Source organism: Leiobunum rupestre, chromosome 4 (assembly GCF_980474605.1).
Source record: "Leiobunum rupestre chromosome 4, qqLeiRupe1.1.hap1, whole genome shotgun sequence".
NCBI classification, from domain to species: domain Eukaryota; kingdom Metazoa; phylum Arthropoda; class Arachnida; order Opiliones; family Sclerosomatidae; genus Leiobunum; species Leiobunum rupestre.
In genome coordinates this window covers 13,718,310-13,730,429 of record NC_143387.1, presented here as the reverse complement: position 1 = coordinate 13,730,429, position 12,120 = coordinate 13,718,310, and positions in this window count along the sequence as shown.

Below are 12,120 nucleotides of genomic sequence, written 5' to 3'. Positions count from 1 at the left end.
CTCATAACATCTGCACCGGGGACTCCGCCCCTGTACGATCTCAGCCCTACCGGAAGTCCATCACGGAAACGGAGATCCTCAAAAACGAAGTTTCTAAACTTCTAAACACCAAGGTCATTCGTGAATCGGAAGCTCAACAACGTAACCAAAAAAGACGTACACCCGCTTCCGCTCCATTTAATAAAGCATGGTATTTTCTCGGTTTCACAGGGTACTTAATTACTTAAATATTTGAAAAAATTACATTTTCAAAACATACCCAAAATATGAATTGGACCTATTTTGGGTAAAATTAATCAATTTTCGTTAAATTTTAACAAAATTTGGGTAACTGAGAAAATTCCGAACCCCCGAGTTTCAACAAAATCGGAGATAAGCACCGCAGGTCGTCTCCTTGTTAGTTAGAATAAAATTTCATACAACCATTTTTAACGAATAAAAGAAGCAAACGATGCCTGATGATATAATTAAAACGCAGCTAACAGTTTTTAATTTTAATTGTCTCAAATGATCGATCGTAATTCAATTGATTAAATTAATTTTAAATTTATTTTTATTATCTTCATTAAAATTATTAAACATATTCAGATGGTCACATAGTCAATAGCGTTGGATCCAAATTATTAAAAGTTAATTTAATTATAACTTAATTATTATAAGGATTTAACTATTTATAAACCTAAATTATATAAATATTACTTCATATTTTATAGTTTACCCCGTCCGTGACATTTCTGAAATAATCCGTCTTCGTAGATTTTTCAAACTGAAACGAACGCGAAAACCAAATAACCGGGGTCAACCTTATATTACGGAAAAGGGAACACGCCAAAATCAAAACTGCATGCTTCATTATATTTCTTAGGCATTATGATCAAGGGCACGCAAGCAAGACTGGTAATATAATTTTTATAATACTCGCGTAACTCTCTTATTCTTAGAAATGAAGCACACGTTTTCTTAATTACGTTCTTTCACAAATTAAAAATAAAAAAGTGGCACGAATAAAGCGAAGTTTGGCAAAAGCCAGTTATTGGGGGTCATTAAAAATAATTGAGAAATAACTTTGTTTTGAAGTTTTCCAGCCACATTATAAGCGTTGAAATTGCGTGATGAAAGTTACTATCAAAGTTTTCTTACTGATCACCTAGAAGCCCTATAATAAAAAAATCGTTAGTTATTTATTTATTTTATTTTACACTTATGAATTACGCTTATTTCGAGACCTGTTAGAAAAGGATGACTTTTTACTCGTTGAATAAAGGAACTTAATGTCCCATGAAGTTCCCACAGACGTAACTTATTGCTTAAGATAGTGCTCCCGGCAAAAGATTACGTGAGTCTGTGAGAAAGAGGTTTGTTCGGCCCAGTTGAAACAACTATTTTATTATTATTATTATTACTAACTGAAAACTTTGGTTTCATTGTAAATTTCACTCATTAAATCTTTGAGGCCACGCTAGAGTCTACTGGAAAGAAGATGGCGTCTCTAAAACAAATGTATTTCCTGATAAAAATTCAGATTTTAATCATTTGAGAAACCAGCACCCTAACGAACTCACAATATATTGATCATAATTGAAAATCACCTTTTGTTCTAATGATATTATACCTCTAAATTTTGCTCAATTTATAAAAAATGTCTGATAAAATATAAATTCATACATTGAAACAAATTAAGGCATTTTATTTTTCACAAATGTTGAAAACTGACTAAGTACCACCCTAATGTCCATTTAAATTTAATGATAAGGAAAGGGGTTTTCCCCCGAGTTCTTCGGTTTCCCCTTCCATAAAAACTTGTTGAGGTTAACGGTAATAGTGAGTGTAGGGAGCTATTGGCTCGATCTCGTGGCATGCAGGGCTTGCCACCACCCTCCTACGCATTGTAACCCGGCCACCTGAATTAATGGCTTCAAAAGTCGCATGATGACTTAGGCCTAAGGTGGTGCCTTGGGTATTAGCCTAGCTGATAATTATTATTATTATTAAAGCAACTGTATTTGATAACCTAAAAAACATTGATTAATATGATGGAGATGGTCACAGACAGCTACTCAAAAGTTAAATCTCATTTAAAAAAGTAGCTTAAAGAAATGTGTTTAAAAAATGTAAATTTTTTTACCTTTATATTTGGCTAAATGGATATATAATTGAATTGTTGTTGACGGTAGATTTAGGGCCACGTCGAGCATTAAATCGGCGTGGTAACCATGTAGGAGGAAAAAGGGGCAATACCCCGTTGTCTCGTGTAGGGATGTGTTATAAGCAAACACCAAATACGGGAGGAAACGATCCCAGTCCCAATGATTTTCCGACACGTATTTAGAAAGCATATCGGCCAGGGTTTTATTAAATCTTTCGACTAGGCCATTTGTACGGGGGTGAAAGGCGGTTGTTCGATTGTGGTGAATACTGAACAGCTTGGTTATTTCGGTTGCCATGGGAAAACTGAAGCCCATTGCAACTTTTCCCTCTGGCAATTTTCAAACTACCCTATGGCTTACCTAACATCCGAGATTCAACAAAATCAGTGATAACCAAATCGGGTAGTCTCCTTGTAAGTAGAATTTCACTAAATTTCAATGCTAGTCACATAAAATTTTGTGAATATCAAAGGTACATTGAACATCTACTTTCATGAGGTAACCCTTAAAAAAACTTTCTGTAGAAATTCGATGAAATTGTTAAGAATTCTACAGGCTCCAAGTGGGGCACTGTAGAAATTTTATATTAGTGTATAAATAGATTTACTAAATTTCCACAGAGATATTCTTCAAAATTCCTAAGAAGTTTTTTCTACAAGATTCTTGTATAGTTTTACAAGATTATTGTAAAGTTCTACAAGATTCTTGTAAAGATCTAGTTTAGTCAAGAATGTTCATAATCACACTGTATAATTCATCGTGCGATTATGAAGGATATTAATTATTAATTCTAAAACATTATAACATACGCACTACTAGAATACAGGTTATGTATGTTTATATTCTTTTCTTTTATTATCATCACTTTCATAGTTATAGTTTACACAATTTTTTAATTCTTTGTACAATATGTTTAATCCAATTGGTAAATTAATGTAATTAAATTTTAGTCACTTACATATCTATATACATTTGGAAACTCTACAAGAAAATTAAACTTTAGTCACATTCAGAAATATTTGGAAACTGTACAGCATAAGTAAATCCTTCAGTACATGACGACGATAAAATTATAATTTTTGTTGAATTTCAGTTATTTTACATGCTCTGGGAGCTTTTTCTAATTTAGTTTGCGACATAACTTTTTTTAAAACCGATTGATCATATATTTTCAAAGGTCTAATTAACATGAAATATTCCGTGCTACATTTACAAAATCCTGACACCGAATTACATTGGCAATTATTAATAGCAAAAACACCAATATTCCAAGAGTACCATCCATAAGTTTAACACCAGAATTATTTCTTCTTGTTTTTTTTTGTAGTTGAAAATGTCATACCATTAACTGTATTTTTATCAATCTTTGCAGCACGAATTGGTAAACCATTACTATTAAGGTTGCGCAATATGGCTAGTTTTTCTGTTTCTTCTAAAACTGTGTGAATTGGTAAACCATGCACAAATGTCTTATTCGACAATAATGTTACATTTTTAAGAAATGGGAAACCTCGTGTTAGTTCTTGAAAATAATCGTTCAAGAATTCATTGCCGGAAAAAACATCAGTGGAGAGCTCTGACATTTTCCTTATAATTGCTATGTTTTCGGAAATTTGATGGGCAACTTTTTGTGTTCCATGAAATAATTTCATTAATTTACCATTCATGTTTCCAAACTGAAAACAGGAAATGGCCCATAGAGGTCCCCAGTTTTCAACAGTCTATTGAAGGTGTAGCAATATATGGATGTTATAGGACATATTTTCAGTGCCATAGAGCTTAGAATATTTTTTAACGAACTTACGAAGGTAGCCAGCTGCTTCATTAACATCATCTGGTGTTATTTTAGTTCCTAGAAGAATTTTTATAGTATTTTGTGGGTAAAAACGCACTTAGGATAAGTGGGGAATAATATAAGAGCCAAGCACGCCATTCATTCGCTTTCCAATGCTTTCGATCAATTAAGGTTCTTGGGTTGCGCGTTATTTCATTGGGAGGTTTGAGTTGTAAAAAGTCTTTGTCAATATCTTTTATACGTTTTCCTAAATAATAAGGTTGTTGATGGTGACTAGAGTCAAACCATTTGTCCACGGTTGATTTTACTACACCTTGGCACACGCTATGCATATAGTCCACAACAAAGCTTTTGGTAATGTCAAAGTGATTAAGAAACATCAAAATAGAAAAGCCTTTAACATCGTTAACAGGTTTTCTTGTCTGTACAGCTAACGTAGCATCTTTTTTCATTTGACTTATGTCCCTTTCTTGACCATTAAGACCTTCATAAACTCGGCAGTGTCCCAGTCCTTTCTTCACAGATTTACCTTCATTAAGACACCAACTACAGCCAAATTTGCCATTAAATTGGTTAATATTTTCAAGGAGACAGCGTGCTACAGAGTCACAAGTACAAGCGCCAGGAAATACTTTTATATTAGTACGTGTAAAAGGTTCAGTATTCTCGTACATAAAACCAACATCCGATAGGTTGTTTAACTGATCCACGAAGGGTTTAAGAAAAGTGTTCATTTCTGGTTTTTTCTTGCCGAACCAAAGTGAAGCCACTTAAACATTTTTACCATTAGCTGAACTGTTGTCCAATTCATTTACCACGTACAATAATGGCCATATTGCAAAACCCGATGAATGAAAGACCGGAACCCCGTCAGTCTTCCATGTAACCGATAAATCTTGATCACGCATAGGTAAACGCTTGTACATCGCTCCATCTCTTAATGGCAATTCATCCAACGCGCAACGTTTATTGTCACGCAATAGTAGCCTAATCTGTTCTTCAATGGGAAATACAATAAAATAATTTCCCTTGTCAAGTGCGTTCTCGATGTTGTTAAATGAGCCGCAATATTCGCAAGAACCACCGTTTTCTCCGATATAACCATTGCAAATATGGCAATAAACGTGAAAGGTAAACTGAGTTTTGGCAGAATTAAAGTGCTTATAAAACCAGAATAGAGTATTTGGAAGTGAGGAATTTTCAGGTAAATGAAGAGAAAGTAACTTTAATAAGGATGATGTAGCTTCTATACTCTCCTTATACCGAATTATGTGTGCCATAGTTAAAAGTAAGCTTTGTTTCAAAGTGATCGTTGACCCAGGGTAGATACTGTTATTCTAAAAAGAAAATTTCGTATGACAATCTAATCCAAATATACAATGTAATGTATTTCATACCAAGTTTTCATCCTCTGAGCTATCTAAATCCGGTTCAGTGTAATTCTCATTTATCATGCTGATCCGTCCATCATTCGTCTGTAAAAATAATCCCCGAATGTAAACAAAATACGAATATTTAAATGTTAAATTTGAAACAGGGCCAGCTAAATAATTTTTGGGCCCCTTTATACAATAGCATACTTTATTACTTAAAAAAATTGGTAGCTAGATCATACCTCAGATGATACACTAATATCACGAAAGCTCCCATTGTGATGATATTCATCTGATCTGCTCAGCTCCTCATTTCGATAACCCGGAATGTCGTCAGATTCATCAACACTGCTTCCAGAATTAAAGTTTTCAAGTAAGGTACCATTTGAACTTGTACTCAAACTGATCGAATGTATGTCAACGTTTGATATAATATTATCAGTCGCCAGTTTCTTCCTCGTGCTCATAATGGAACTGCTTGATATATCATCACGAAACGGTCTCTTGCACGTGGATTTAGAATTTTGTTTGCTTGTGGCAACTGTTGGCTTCGATTTGTCCTTAATTTTTAGAATTCTGTACTCAGTTTTCCTTGGTACTTCTGTATTTTTCCAAAGATAGGATTTATACTTTCTTCCCAAAGCCTTGCCATTTTCAATATTGATAGAGTTTGACATGATGGCCTTGCTGTTAGCAATTTCCTGTTAGGCAAGAAGTTTATTAGAAAGCCGGCCTTGTAATTTTTGTTTGGACTTAAAAAAAGCAGAAAAAAACTTCGAAATATTTCTTTTAATTTAGTAACTTTTATTTACATCCTAACTGTCCAAAAGTATTTTAATAAAGAAGACGCTACGCGAAAAATAATTGACCTTTCCGCTAACCCAATCTCGCGGCGTAACCTCAAACTAAAAAAAAAAACAATTAACAGAGAACAAGAGCAGCGCTGCCAAAAATTTGCTTAATTCTTTAGCAACGAAAATTTACCTAGACCTGGAAATATCCTACAGTCGTTAATAAGATAAGCCTAAAACGAAATCTCTGCTTCAACTAATAGCCTAGGAGTGTATACTAGAACTAGAATTTTAGTTAATAAATAGTTAAAAGGAAAGAAAATATTTTCGACCGAATCATGGAAGTCAGAGTGAAACCAAGGATAACTAATCCTCCTTGGTGAAACGCAGCTGGAATACTGGCGGCCAGTATGAAGGAAATTTTCCACGTCTAAAATATTACAAATGAAAAAAGTAAAACGGAAAATTACACCAAAACTTTCTCTGTCAAAGTTGGAAGAAATACGGGGGAGTTTTTTTTTCTTGCACTTGACCACACTGCCCAGTGCTCTTGTTTGCATTGGACTGTGAATATCAGCTAAGCCTTAATTGTCCGCGTGGCTTAAACCTAATGGTAAGTGATAACTATGACTTTAAATATTTATATGCATATCTAACATAAGTTTTTATTTAAGAAAATGCCTAAGTCCAGAAAAGGTAGTACTTTTGTTCTGATTAAATGGATAGAGGACCAAGCAGTATGGGATGTATTGGATATAGACATTTGCTTGAAAGATAAAAGAGATTTGAAAAAGAAGATTATTGAAAACCCTGATGAGTATATTGGTAAAACGTTAGACTTTCATTGGAAAGAAAATGAAGAAGATTCTCCATTCATGTTAATAGCAATAGGTAAAACCTTTGTTATGAGTCTCCTTTAAATGCTCAGCTCATTATTAATTAGAAATAATCCTATTATACGTAAACTCACTGATCCAATCTTCATTTTAGTAACTATATTTAAAATGCGACATAATTTAAGTGTGACGTAACACCTCTGAGCGGAGGATCCGCAAATGTAATGCAACGTAACCAAAGTGTTTATATGTAAAATAGGATTATGGCCCGTATTAAACGTTTTTGGGTGCTAAAAACATTATCACATTAAATTTTACAGGTAAGAATGTTGACTTGGAAATGAAAAGAAATTATAAAAAAATGGAATAACAATTCCAAGTGAAGCAGGCACCTCTAGTTCACGAACTGTAAGATTTTATTCCGATTTAACTCGTGCATGAACTGTTTTGATATGCATTAAAATTTTATAAACATAAGTTCAATAGTTTTTTCCACACCGAAGCCTCCCAATAATTTTAGAGATAGTTTTAAATCCCTAGTTCCCCCATAATTTAACAAAGTCTATCAAATTTAAGAAAAGCATCAATTTATACAAATAAGTAGCATGAAATTTTATCATGGACAGAAATTAGGTGGCTCAAGCCCCATTAATAATTTAAGCAACCCTACTCTGATATTTAGAGAGTAAGAAATGGGTTTGTAATTAATAAACAAGACACAAAGGTTTGATCACTTATATTTCCTTAGCTAATCACGCAGAGCTTTATTGTTACCTGTACCATATGCTCAGAAATCTTTGTCAATGACCCTTCGGGGTAAGCGTGTTTGGATATGTGAACAAACCTTGGTGCCTCACTTGGTAGTAGTAATACATGGGTACTTCATTATTTTGTTTAAATATATTATAATTTTATTTCAGTATAAAAGTTTTGAATTTGAACAACAGACCTCATTAATGGACACACTAGCTGATATTCATAGTAATGACACAAGGACATGTTCTGGTAATTGTCAAAAATATAGCATTCTCAAAAAGAAATATAAAGGTTTAAGACACGAATTGAGAGCAAAAGATGAAACAATTAAGAAATTGGAAGGTATTGTTAATTTAATTAAGTTAATGTTGAAAATAGTTAATAAATTATTGGGATATATATATATTTTGTGATAATTTCTTGCAGATGTCAATTCACTGCTAAGTGAATTACAGGAAATTAGCGCTAACTTAAAATCAAATCAACGTGCAGCCAGTAGTGAGTACTGCACATCTGATGCAATCATTAACTCATGTTAAGTAGCTGCAGTGTCGAATTACTCTTCTGGCTCGGCCTGCCAATCAAATGTAAAATAATTTAATTTGTGTACTCAAATTTAAAGGAATTTTCTTGACATATTTAATTCTTATTTTTCAGAATATAGATATTGGAAAAGGTATTTTGGTGGATAAGTTTGATTTATCAATGATGCTAAGAACATCGACAATCGGCACTAAATTAGCGAGATGTTTATTAATGGCATTGTTTACAGAAGAAGAACTCTTTGGAGCATCCCTCTCAGGGCGCCCATGCAATGCAAACAAAGGGGTGGCTAGTCCAAAAAGAGCCCTGGATGTGTTTAAAGTGGATGCAATAACTGGTAACGTTTCATATATTTTATTTGGAAATTAATAGTAGTCTAATGTTTTTCTTTTCTTAAGGATATGTACTTAAGCGATATCCCAGTGCCAACAAAATAGATATTAAGGACACAATGGCGAATAAAATAAAAGAAGTGAACAAACAGCAATCCAAAAAAATGTAAACTAGTAAACTAAACTATTAAATTTGTTTTAAACTAATTTAGTTGTTTTTTGGAAAAACGAAAACCAAGACATAAAATTAATACAGCAATTTCGTAAAATTTCTAAAGCAATCCATTAGAATTTCTACAAAAACTCCTACATTACCCCATAGAAATTCTACAGAATTTACACAGAAAACCCGCTATAAGTTACGCAGAAACTCTCTATAAATTACACAGAAACTCTCTATAAATTATACAGAAATTATAGAGAAATGTGTAGATACTTTGTAGAAATTGTGTAAAAAATTGACCCAAATTTACACAGAAAATATACGAATTTTCTATAAAACTTCTATTAGAAATTTCGTATAGTCTTACAATGTTTTTCTACAGAAATGTTTTTTAAGGGAAAGAAGGGGGACCTACCTTTGCTTGTACCAATGAATAGCAACTGCCGCCTACTCAAGATTTTTAGTCGGCTTACTATTGAACAGATAAAATTTATTTTATTACGGTCTTCCAATATTTTTTGGAACAAATACACATTGGTTTTGTTTTAGAAATTCACCGTAGAGAAACAATTTTTAAATTTAATTTTTTTTTAACAATAACCAGATAAGCTTATACCCAAGTCGTCAAGCGACTTTTGTGGTTTTTAATTCAGGTTAGTTTCGAAATACATAAACTAGTAGAGTTCACCAATAAGATTTTACAAGCTAGTGTGTTAAATATTCCTTGGAATTTTACTAACGGTTTTTCTACCATTAAAATTGCAATGGTAAAAGGTTTTTGAACTATGTATAATTTCCATTAAAAATAAACAAGCAGGTAAGTTTTATTTTATTTTAAATTTCTGAATGGATGGATTCATGTTACTTCAAATTTGCATTTTTCCAAATTAATTAAAAAATTTGACTTTCAAACTAAAACTTTTTTCCGCTCTAGTTCCTCGTGTTTGGATTTTAATAATAAGTGGAATCACCTGGAAGAAATGAAAATGCGGAGAGCAACGAGAATGAGCTGAAATTGATTTTCTTATAATGCACAAATATTTAGCTCCTGTATATAACGTTCCGGCAGAGCGCGTGGACTTTCGAAAGATTAGGGTCGATTTTCGTGCTCTTTCTTTGCCATAAAATGCGGAGAGCAACGAGAATGAGCTGAAATTGATTTTCTTATAATGCACAAATATTTAATTAGCTCATGTATACAACGTTCCGGCAGAGCGCGTGGACTTTCGAAAGATTAGGTTCGATTTTCGTGCTCATTCTTTGCCATAAAATATGAAATTGAAAACCGTGTTTATTGAATTAAGATCTAACTTACTCTATACCTGTTCGTCCTTGATTACATTTCACGGTAATTTTTAAAAACATTTTAGGAAATTGATCTGAGAAGGCTTGGCTGTTAGCAAAATGCGCTATAACTCAATCGGCCGAACTCACTACGCAGGAAAATATGTGATGAGTAATAAAATATACTCCATTAAAAGAAGCACCAAAGCTTTCGTTTATGTTGCTTGCATTTCCGGGCTTGGTTACTACCTCACACAATTCGCCATTATGTACAGGTAAGTGAATATTTAAAAAAAAAAGTTATTTATTTGTACAAAGTAATATAAAGGGAATTTTTTTAAACACGCCCAGCGTGGTCTCCAATAGAAACGAGTCGGGTACCCGATTCAGTCGGGCTTTTTAGGCACGAACCCAAAAATTGAGATTTTGCGGATCGTGTCCGGCCGGACTTTTTTTCGTTGAAAGAAGTCAGGACCGGGTCGGGTCAGGCTCAATTTGAATCGGGTCAGGCAAGAAGTTTTGATCCGTCCCGACCCTACCCGATAAAAGATATCGTTTAAAAAACCGCAGAAAAATAAAAATTTCTACGTTTTCTGTAATTGATTTTCAAGAACGTCTGATTCGTCGGACATCGAAACTCGGAGATTACTTATTTTAGTTTTACTTCTGATATTCGACTGTTTCAATCCAGCTGGCGGGTTTTTACAAAATATTTAAATGTGAAAGTTCATTTAAAATTGCTGATTATTATTTATTAACAAATATTTACTTAAGTATAATTTTTTGACATTTTTTGTATTCCTTGAAATGGTTATTAATGGTCCACTTTTCATTCTATCGGTAATAATTTGAGGGACAGCTCCCAACTAATGGGCCCAAATTCCAAAAATTTAAAAAGCTTTGGCGAAAGCACAATTTTTTTTTAATCCTTAACGGTGCGAGGAACAGCAAATGGGCTCCCAATGCCTTGGCCTCAAAAATGTTGATTTAAACGAACCAGAACTTTCTTACTCTGAAAAATTAATTTAAAGCAGAGTAAATTAGTTTACCCTATAAATCGAATAAAAATGGTTTATTTAAAGAAGTAAACACAGACTTATATTCTTTAAGAAATACCTTCCCATAATGTTTTCGCCTTCTAGCCTTTCTTACGTTGTCACGGATAATAAGAATATCGAGACCTCTCATTAACCACGCAATCACCTTTATTTTGGCACACCATGTGCCCATTTGCAAATTGATACAGCGACCGTGACGGCTAGCTGCTTAATTGCAGTTGGATTATTTGCAGATTATTCAGTTGAAGATTTTAAGTATAGAGATAAAAAAGTTGATTTCAATAGCGCCTAATTATTTATATCAAATTGGTAGTAAATTCAAACATCGTTAGGTCCCTCAAATTAGCTTAAATCCTTAATTAAAAAATTTAATGGGCTACAGATGGAATATTATTTTCGGTTGATTGATCTGCATAGATATATCTGTTACAATGGAAAGCTCAATTCACATTTTTCTGGTTTTTACACACAATCCTAAGGATTTGTGTGTATTAGTCTCACGTACAGTGTAGCCGATGCCGCCGATGCCGATGGCGCCGTGTCGCGCACGAGGGGCTAACCACTCTTAGAAAGTCTGTACACCGGATTACACTTAGATTACCTCTGCCAAAGGCAGGGACTTCAAAGATTACGCGTAATACCATTAGTACAGTCAAAGGTACGACTCTGTACACCGATTACGCGGAGTGATCAGCCCCTCGGTCGCGCATACCTCTTCAACGGTTATAACTAGAAGAGTCAATGATATCTCGTTCGAATGTGCATACATTGCCATTGATAGCCTTTCATAAAGTTTTCAAATCGGAGTCCAAGAAGTTGGGCATTTGCCCAATCTACTATTTTCGGTGATTTCGCTTTATGTGGTAAGTCCGATTACGTTAAAAAAACATTTATTGGATAGATTAGGATTCCGCGGACCTACAACTTCGGTTATATCAGTAAATATTAAATTTAAGTTTAGTTTTCAGGGTAATTTATGGGAACCCAATTTTCGTGTTTTCATATTTTGCCCTAAAAATCTACATATAGTTCCTTAATTTAA